This window comes from Rattus norvegicus, chromosome 5, assembly GCF_036323735.1.
Source record: "Rattus norvegicus strain BN/NHsdMcwi chromosome 5, GRCr8, whole genome shotgun sequence".
Classification (NCBI taxonomy): Eukaryota; Metazoa; Chordata; class Mammalia; order Rodentia; family Muridae; genus Rattus; species Rattus norvegicus.
This window is the reverse complement of record NC_086023.1, coordinates 122,656,092-122,666,503: the sequence shown is the minus strand read 5'-3', so window position 1 is coordinate 122,666,503 and position 10,412 is coordinate 122,656,092.

The following is a 10,412-nucleotide window of genomic DNA, read 5'->3' as shown; positions in this document are numbered from 1 at the left end:
TGTCTGACTGTGGAATATGTGTTACTGTTCATAAGAAACAAGGCTCAGAATCCTATGAGGAAATGACTAAAAGAAAATGTGTACGCTTCATCTACACCTTGTCACAGTGAGCTCGATAAAACCTTATGTGGGATCATAGAAAACTAGCTATTCAAAATTACAAAATTAGGATATACCTTGTCACATTCTACTTTTACAGGCGAAGATTCATGTTTTAAAATGTTTGGATTTTATTATTTATGTGTATGTATGTGTGTGTATTACTTTGCTAACTAGTGCATGCAGAGAAGAGGGTACTGGACCTCCTGAGACTTGAGTTCCAGAAAGTTGTGAACCACCATGTAGTTCTGAGAATCTAACGCAGGTCCTCTGCAAGAGAAACATGTGCTTCTAAAGGCTGGCCCATCTCTCTAGTGCCAAAATTCTCATTTTGAATGAGACATCGTCTTGTTGATATAACTTTACATTCTTAGCCAGGTCCAGAGACACCAAGGGACTTCAGAGGCTATTCCTGAATTCTGCGATCTCCTTCTTTCCCCCACAGCATTACAGTCACACCTCCTGCAAGGCACCATCTGTGCCTTTACGTTTTTATTTGGTTTTTATTTACTTTTACCTTGTAATATTTCCTCAAATATCTGTATTCTCATAATCTGTATATCACTGAAACCCACAATCTTCTGTTGGAATTTCTACAGCTCACTCATTTATGAAATAGAAGGCAAATCTTCTGGCAGCAGTTTCCTTAAGAGGTTAGTTAAGGCATCCACTCTGAAACAAATGGGCCAGCACCCCCAACCCATAATGTGTTGAGAATATAACGCAATGCTTCTGCTTGGGTAAACTCTGAGCATAAAGACAGCCTCAGGGAAGTAAGAGCCCTTTAGGTAGGAAGCAGCAGATTCTGATCTTGTTCATCCTGTTCTCCTTTCAAAGCCTTGGGATTGTGTCATCATAGCTAGTACTTGCCTGGTCTTCTGTGGCACTCCACCTTAAACCTAATTTCTCTTATGAATGACAAACCTGTATAAAGAACCTGTAACATAACTTGTGAATGTTAAAATTGTTGATAAAAGCAGTAGAAGGGGAAAAAAACAAGGCAGAATAAGCATTAAAAACAATTTTTCCTTTACTTTACCACTAGTAAAACCATGTCAGCACCTCATCCAGGGAGAGACATGGTGTTCTGTTGGGGTTCAGGAATTGTCTCCCAAACCACATGAACACTGATCCCAGTCAGACAGGGATAGTTTATTGAGCACCAGGACTTGTTGACCAGGGCCATGGTCCAGATTTGGGGTCTGAACCATGGCCCGAGTTAAGGTCCTACAGGGTATTTAGAACACCAAATCCACAAACATCTGTGCTAAGTTATTTCACCAATCAAGATTTAGGAATAGGTGATCTCCTTAGGAACATGTCTTAACTGTACATTTATCCTTTTTCCATTGGTTGGGGGTATTCAACTGTGGCAGGGGACTTGCCTTGTCTAACATTCGTGTCTTAACTTGTCTACTAGGATGGGACTTGTCTTGTAACATTCATCTCTAAACTTGTCAACCAGGATGTCAATTACCCATGGACATGTTTCTTTCTGCCAAGTAGGATGTCAGTTCCCAGGGAGGTCTTGGGAACTTAAACTTTACTCATCCAGTACTCATAATGGAAGTCTTATTTCAACTAGTTTCTTATATTGGCACAGGTGTCTTTCTTATGTCGGGGTCTATCCCAGGGGTAGCGTATACCATAAGAGCTTATAAACAGGTGCAGGAAGTGATGTCGGGTGGTTGGTTCAGGTTCAAGCTTATTGTGGGTAAGTATACAAAACAGTTCTACTGACTTCTGTTGTGATTAGTTTCCAAGGGCACAGAACATATCAGGATATGTAATCAATCTTGACATTAGAAAGTTTCCTAGTAACGGCAGAAACATATGAGAAAGTTTCCTAATCATGGCAGGCTAGCCAGGTAACAGTTACCTAGGTCTCAGCATTTTACATAGACCTTAGCATTTAATCTAGGCCTTAACTTTCCATCCAGGCCCTAGCATTTCTTTAGGCAGTCCTGTCAGTCATCTACCAGGCACTGTTTTTGTCTTGTGTGGTTTGGGGTTGGGATGAGAAGCTACTAAATGACTATAGCTTCTAACGGTGAAGACCAATACTTTTTCTTCTTGTTGTAAGTGATACCATATGGTGGATCACAGGGTGTCCTGAATACAAACTGATAAGACAAAATCTCAGGTCACAAGGGTTGGAGGCAGCCATAGTCTATGAAATCAAAAGGTGTGTTTTAACTTTAAACAAAGCTCATAACCTTGTTTATGAGAGTCCCAAGAAGTTATAGTTTCACTGCTATTGAGTATTATGATAAAACTTTAAGAACTTCAAGTGTAAGGTATAGCCATGATTATTGCTACATTAACATTCTTGCCTGAAATATTGTAAGAAAAGAATATTGCCTTTACATAAGCAAGCTTCAGAGTAAATGTTAATTGTGTAGTTGTTAATTCTTAAACAAAAAGATACTTCAACTAGACTCTGGAATGAAACCTCCTTTCTCTTTCCACATCTTTTAATACTTCCTGACTCTCTCTCTTGTCCATATTCCCCCAACTCCCCAGGACTCTGGTCCCTTAGTTGTAAAAGTCAATGATGCCTGAAGATCCAACAGAACCTTCTTCACTGTTAAGCAGGGATGGGACCCTGTCTACCTAGGGATCTATAGTCTTGATTTGCAGGATCAAGGGAGAGGACAGTAGATGATTCCAGCTTGGAGACTGGAGGGTCCTCATTCTTCGGGAGTTCTTCATTCTCTAAGAATCTCCAGATTCTTTTGTCCCCTCCTTTCTGAAGCATCAGTGGGCTAAAGGAGGATCTTGCTTTTTGTTTATCTTGACCATGGCATTTATTAGAAGTCCAAGAAAAAGGAAAATCAATCGTCCACCCCCAAGACATGAGTAACTGAGGGAGATGTCCTTCCTAGCCTCCCCACTCACCCTGTGGCTTCATTTTTTTGGTATTTTTCTATACTTCTCCCTTCTTGCTCTTCTTCAACATGAACTTGTTCTCAAAAAATGATCAGGAGCATAGGCGACTTCAAAAAGTTGTCTTTAAAACTTTTATCTCAACATGGGTGACAAGCTCACAGAGGCTGTATCATAAAGTCCCATCATTCTTTAAAACATGTTTCTTTTACTTGATACCTATTCAGCTGGGAGTGAATTAGCACAATCTTAGAATCAGTTTGAAACAGTCCTTTAGTAGTTAACTGTTCCAAAGCAAAATACATAACGGGATGCTGAAAAGACAACATGGTTACAGCAGTGTGTCTTGATTAAAAACTATGAATTCATGAACTAAAATATTTTTAAAAATCATCTATGGGTAAAGCAATTTTCTAGGTGTCAATTACATAGCAGAAACCTTAACTCTTGTAGCAGCTCTTAGAGCCTGCTGCCGTTTCTACCTGAGTCACACTAAGACTATGTTTCTTGTTCCAAATCACAAAGTTAAGAAATGAAAGAGCTGGATTGTGGGCATTGGTTTTGTGAGTCCTTATGTCTGTGTTTGCATACTGAGTATCCACTCTGTAAAGATATGCATACATAAACCCACACGGCATTTCTATAGGATCATTCAAATATTATGCAGGTATAAATAGTGCAGGTATAAACATTGATTCTGGGATTTCCTCCTCCTAAGGTGACAAATATTTTCACTCCAAGCTTCCTATCTTCGTTTTCCTAATAAAAGTCATACTCTACAGTGAGCCAGGCTCTGTTCTTGTCCTCAGTCTCTTTCAGGAGGTCTCAATATTTACAATACATGATAAAATGTGGATGGTGTCAGTGATGCTCCAATCTGGTTGTTAGCTGATTAGATTTAGAAATGCCCACAAACATTAGTGACCTTGTTCATATTTGTAAAGTACATTTTTGGGGATGTCTTGGAGGGATATCCAGAGAGAATTAACTGAGATGAGCAGATTCACTCTGAATATGGATGGCATTAACCCATAGGATGGGGTCCTGGACTGAATAATGTTGGCATTCACTCCTCTTTGTTTCCAGATTCACTGATATGTGAACATACAGCCTTTTGCTGCCACCCCTCCCTGGCACGATAAGCAATAGTCCCTAAATTATGAGTCAAAGTACACCTTCCCTCCCTTAGTTTGCTTCTTGTCAGATATTTGATCCCAAAATTGAGAGAACTGACTGCTAGTTCTTCTAGGAAGTTAAACACAGCCTCTGGATATAACTTATCTCTGAATCCATGCCTACACATCAATTAGACTGACGAGACAACTCCCTTCTGCCAAATAGGTCTTAACAACTTTCTCCTGTTAACTAGAAAGACATGGGTATATTTGAGATGGAGTTAAAATGATTTTTGCTGGACCATCTGTCTTGCACAATGGAGGAAAAGGAATGGAAAAGACAGCAACACATACTTTTGGATTAGACAAGGAGTTTTAGAAAACACAGTGTATGTCTTCTGAGCTTTCAGAATGAGATTGGAATAGGTAGTTTGCATCACTATGAGATAGAGAACCACAAGTCATTGTCCCTGACTGAGTCATTGTTCCTGGGCTGAGTTAGGTGCTACACTAGGTACTGAGTGTAACATGAGAGACAAAAGAATTACACTATGCTCCCTGATTTCTCTCTTTAAATGACAAATTTTGTTTCAAATCTATGTTGCCTTTTCCACTCCCTTTATATTTGTTAGCATTTACACTTTTTCTGTAGGACCAATTTTTCTGTAGAAATAATTAAGTGTATATACCAGGCACACACGAAGCCCTTTCACAATCTCTACAAAAGGCCTGTAGGGCTAACATTCTTGCCCTCATTGATTGACTGAAAAGAACTGCTCAGGCAGAGCCAGCAGCTTGCTTAAGATCACACAGCTAACTGATAGTTGAGGCAGGATCTAAATCCAAGGCTCTTGATTGGACAGAGTCTCGGCATCCACACATTTTCTGGAGGCTTGAGTGTGACCTCATTTAGCAAAAGGGTTGTTGCATATGTGATTTGTTAAAACGCAGATATAACAGAGTAAGATGCGCCCCACGTGACTCCTGCCCTTCAAGAGGAGCATAGGCATACTCAAAGAGAGAAAGTCATGTGATGACTGGGACAGAGGTCAGAGCGATGGAGATTTCCAGAAATGTCAGAAACCAGGAAAAGCACACAGAATTTACTATTCCCTATGGCCTACAGGGCAGAATACGGCCTGTTCATAACTTGGCTTCTAGCTTCAATGTGATAGTATAACTTTCTATCATTTAAAGTGATCCAGCTTGAGACATTTTGCAACAGTACTTTTAAGAAAATGGGGGAGAGCAGGATTTATTGCCCCTAAAATTACCCACTGACATATAATTAGGTGGTTATTGTCAGAAACTATAGATGTAGTGGTAGCAAGACGACTTCACATTTATAAAGGAGGTCCTTCCAACCACAGGTACCTTTGCTGAGAAGAACTGCTCCTCAGACGGTGTTTATCACCTTAGAGCCTCTTAGCTGCTAACAGGCCAATCGTTATTCACCACACACTTGCTCATCCCAAACACGCACCCAATATATAGACAAGCTGACCCCACCACCTCCTGACTGAGTCTCATGCTCAGATGGCACTCTGAGTATGTAGTTAATTTTGAGTTTCTTCTTTCTTTCAACCTGTTCTATGTTTAATTTGTAACTCAGCTGAAGATCCTAAAAAGGTACATAAAACTCATGTGATCCTAACAATGAACCCCATCACCCGGTGGAGCTTTGCAAACAAAAGGGGAAATGTAACAGGAACTCATAATCTCACATTCCAGAGCCCACCACTATGTACTATCTAGTTTTCCATTTCCTCTGCTCCCTCCTACACCAGTCTAACAACTTCTACCTTTTACACAGATCTCACTTACAACTTATTTTCTTCTGTTGTTTGATTAGATCCACGATTCGTGGGATCTGCATTAAAGATAAAGACCTAGCCCGTCAAACTCAGAGTTCCTCTTTCCTTGACCTTGCATTCATCATGCAAGCATATTGTTGAGAAGTTGTCTCCTTAAGCCCCCCGTGTCACAGTGTCCCTCTGCACATGTGCACCAGCTTCCTTTGGAAGGACTCTAACAATGCTTGGATTTGTTCCCACAATCTATGTCTCTTAGTCATGTATTCATATATATAATTGTTGGCTCCCAGAATGTCCAGAGTGTGGAGTGCATACTTCAAAGTATGCACTTTGACATAATAAGTGCTTTGAATAAAGAATGATTATCGTCTCTCTGACCCCCTAAGTTTCCTGTCCATCATCCAAAGGGGCAGAATCAGAAGAAAGAGCCGTCTCTGAAGATCTGCCCAAAGATTACTCTCTGCAAAGGAGCATGGTCTCCATAGAATCCCTCTTTAGAATCCCACCACAAAAGAAGATGGACTCACAAAAGAAGGCCAATGCTACATTGTTATAGGCTACTGTTCATGAGGGCTTCTCCAAGTCAGGGTTAATTGCCCAAGAGACTTCTTGTGTGGCAAGACAATCTTCAACATTTCCAGTTCCTCACCACACACATGCTTACCTTGTAGCCATTACTCCCGCAGAATGCCCAAGTCCCTTTTCCTTTTGTAGCTACAAATGTTTTTAAATTTCAATCATGCTGTGAATTCCGTCTTTGACTCTCATAATCTCCACACTCTCATGCATAAGTCACATAATTCAGTGTCAATATATTTCACAGACTCTATCCTTGAGCCCTTTCTCTTCCCTATTCTGCCACTGACCACCCTAGTTGGATATGGGGGTCCCTGGGACAAGGTGGGTCCCTTGAAGACTAGGTGGGCAAGGATTCGGAGGTGACAAACAGATAACACCATTGCCATTTAGCACAGTAAGTCGAAAAATCATCTAAGGCTAATGGCATATTTTCAAGAACAGGTTAATAAATTTTTATAGTTAGTTATTGTTTAACATTTAGTACCTAAATTTTGTGAATCTTCAAAGTATAAGTTTAAGCTATTTTAATTCTTTTTTATTTAAGGCTTTCTTTACCATACACCAAAGCCTACCTTCAATGACACACACATAGCCATATGAAATTTTATTGTTGGCAATGTTTTTTTATCTTTATTAAATTGAGTACTTATTTACATTTTGATTGTTATTCCCCTTCCCTATTTCCGGGCCAACATCCCCCAACCCCTCCCCCTCCCCTTCTCTATGGGTGTTCCCTTCCCCATCCTCCCCCCATTACTGCCCTCCCCCCAACAATCACGTTCACTGGGGGTTCAATCTTGGCAGGACGAAGGGCTTCCCCTTCCACTGGTGCTCTTACTAGGCTATTCATTGCTACCTATGAGGTCGGAGCCCAGGGTCAGTCCATGTATATAGTCTTTGGGTAGTGGCTTAGTCCCTGGGAGCTCTGGTTGGTTGGCATTATTGTTCATATGGGGTCTCGAGCCCCTTCAACCTCTTTCAGTCCTTTCTAAGATTCCTTCAACAGGGGTCCCGTTCTCAGTTTAGTGGTTTAATTCGCCTATGTATTTGCTGTATTCTGGCTGTGTCTCTCAGGAGAGATCTACACCCAGTTCCTGTCGGCCTGCACTTCTTTGCTTCATCCATCTTATCTAGTTTGGTGGCTGTATATGTATGGTGTTGGCAATGTTTTATCATAATATTATTCTGTAACTTTGTAAATGATTTATGAACAACAACACTGGTTTCCTTGGAGATAAGGTCATGGCTAGTGACCCCATCTCAAGGGATGGTTTCTTTTCTTCTCTTTTTTTAAAATATATTTTTTCTTTTATTGGATATTTTATTTACATTTCAATTGTTATTCCCTTTCCCAGACATAAGCCCCCTATCCCATCTATCCTCTCTCCCTCTCCTTCTTCTATATGGGTGTTCCTCTCCCCATCCACTTCCCCTTAATGCCCCCCAACACAATCCCCTACACTGGTGGTCCAACCTTGGCAGGACCAAGGGTTTCTCCCTCCATTGGTGCTCAGCAAGGCCATCCTTTGCTACATATGCAGTTGGAGCCATTGGTCAATCCATGCGTAGTCTTTGGATAGTGGTTTAGTCCCTGGGAGCTCTGGTTGGTTGGCATTGTTGTTCTTATGGGGTTGCAAGCTCCTTCAGCTCTTTCAATCCCTTTTCTAATTCCTCCAACGGGGGTCCTGTTCTCAGTTCAGTGGTTTGCTGCTAGCATTCACCTCTATATTTGACATGCTCTGGCTGTGCTTTCTCATTTAAAATCTCAACCTAGGCCATCAGGAACATCTAGTAAATATGGAAAGGGAATAGAAGAAGATAAAACAGATAAATTGCCATGAGAACTACGGATCAATATTTTGTTCTGGCCAAAAGTTCCACAGCCAGTTCTAGGAGGCCTCCTTCCTCTGAAGTTTTCACCTCAGTCTGTGGAACTTGTCACACAGATTCTACTGGGGTTGGTGTGGCACTATACCAGCTGGGCTTCATGAGAGGTTCCTTCAAGTTCTGTTTTCCAATTCTATCATTCTATCTTCTGCTCTGTTACCTTTGTAGGCTCTCTCATTTATCACAGTCTCTGTATTTGTAATCTGCAAGTTTCATTTAGCCTTGGATATTTTTGTAATCTTTTTTTTTGCTAGTTTTATCCACTCTTTTCTTTTTTATCTTTTTACTCTTCTACACACAACTTTTGAACTCTTTATCAGGGCATTCTCATATCTGTGGGTTTTGAGATTGTCCTGATTTTCATTTCTTTCTCTCTGTATTCCTTGCGTTTATTTATTTAATCTGTTGACTACATTATTGAATACAATTTGTATCATCTAAAACTCTAGTTGGGGTGGCAATTGCTGAGTAATTCCAGGCAATCAAACCTTCTTGGGCCCACACCTTATAGTCTTTACATTAGTCTGTAACCTTTACTGTTTAGTTCATAGATTTATGTATTTTCCTTCACACTCACAAATGTATCAATGCATTAAAATCATGTCTATTATATTAACATAGCTAACCATCTGTTGATATTTCATCTGGAGGATCCTGTAGAGTATACCCTTTTCCTCACATACCATTCTTCCAGAAGTTGACATTTATTTATATATTTGACAAGTTAAGGGCTAAGGATTTTGGTAGTCTAGAACTCTAAGGAATTTTGTCTCCATGTTCTAGAAGGGTAACACACAGTCTGTTTCTGTAGGGCCAATCTCTATACACTCTATTTTTCCAGTGAGAAACAAAGGGTAGGGATGAAATAATTTTTTCATTATAAATAATAAATACTTATCCAGAATTACTTCAGCAATTGAAAAACAAAGACATGATTGAAGCTTTGTTCTGGAGTTTATTTCTCATTTCTGGTAGTTTGTGAATTAGAGTCATAAACACATCTAAAGGTACCATCAAAGAGAAAGCTGACCTAACAGCTGGCTGTTTGACCTGCACAGGTCACCCAGGATGACAGGCAAGGATGCCTTCTCCACATTATTGGTATAAAACATAATCTTATCCATCTCAGAGTTGGTTGGCACTTAGAAAGTAAGATCATAATAAGCAGGAAGTGAAGATTGGCTTATTGATCTGGGGTTGTTTGAGACTTGGACATATGGTTTCTTTTCAGGCACCACAGTCTGCACTTTTAAATCACAGGATGTCTTTTCCAATAGTACATGGGAGTTAGACATATGTTATGTGCCTATAATCTTAGTATTGGGTGATCAAGGCAAGAGGATTGCCAGTTTGAGTTCAGCTTGGAATGCATAATGAGATTAGTGCTAGACTGAGCCATACAGCAACTCGTTGAGCCCAAAGAATTCCAAATCTGGGGATGCAGCTCAGTGCCTAGCTGCCAGACAAGGGAAAAACAGAAGAAAAATAACAACGAAAGAAAAAAGTGAATAGTTGGTAGGGATGGCCCAGAGGAATTAGGAATTAACTTTCTCAGACTGCTGTCACCTGGGTGTTCATCATCCAGGAAGATTTTTCAAAGTGCTCTCCTCCCCAGAAAATCACACATAGGCACACTTTGCCTTAAGTCTGTACCTTTTAGACTCTGAGATGATGCGGTTACTGTGGATCATAGAAGAAGGAATGAGACAGATCTGTCTTCTTGGAATTGAAGAATTACTGGCTTTCTTGTAAGATCCCTGCAATAGGAGCATTGACAATCTCTATAAACTTGTCACACTGACTTTTGTAATTAACACTTGGTCCACTGCCAGTTCCTAGTTCCTGTGAAGAACAATCAAGGCCCTTGAATAAATACGTGGTGATTGAATTAAAAATAAAGACAGAATCCGAGAACCATTTTTTAAGGGCAATATTGCTTTTATGCCACTGGATGGTGCTGTAAAACCACTCATGCACACAGAAGCAAGCACTTCCCTTCTGGCCTACTGAGCAGGCTTATTCCACTTCGGTC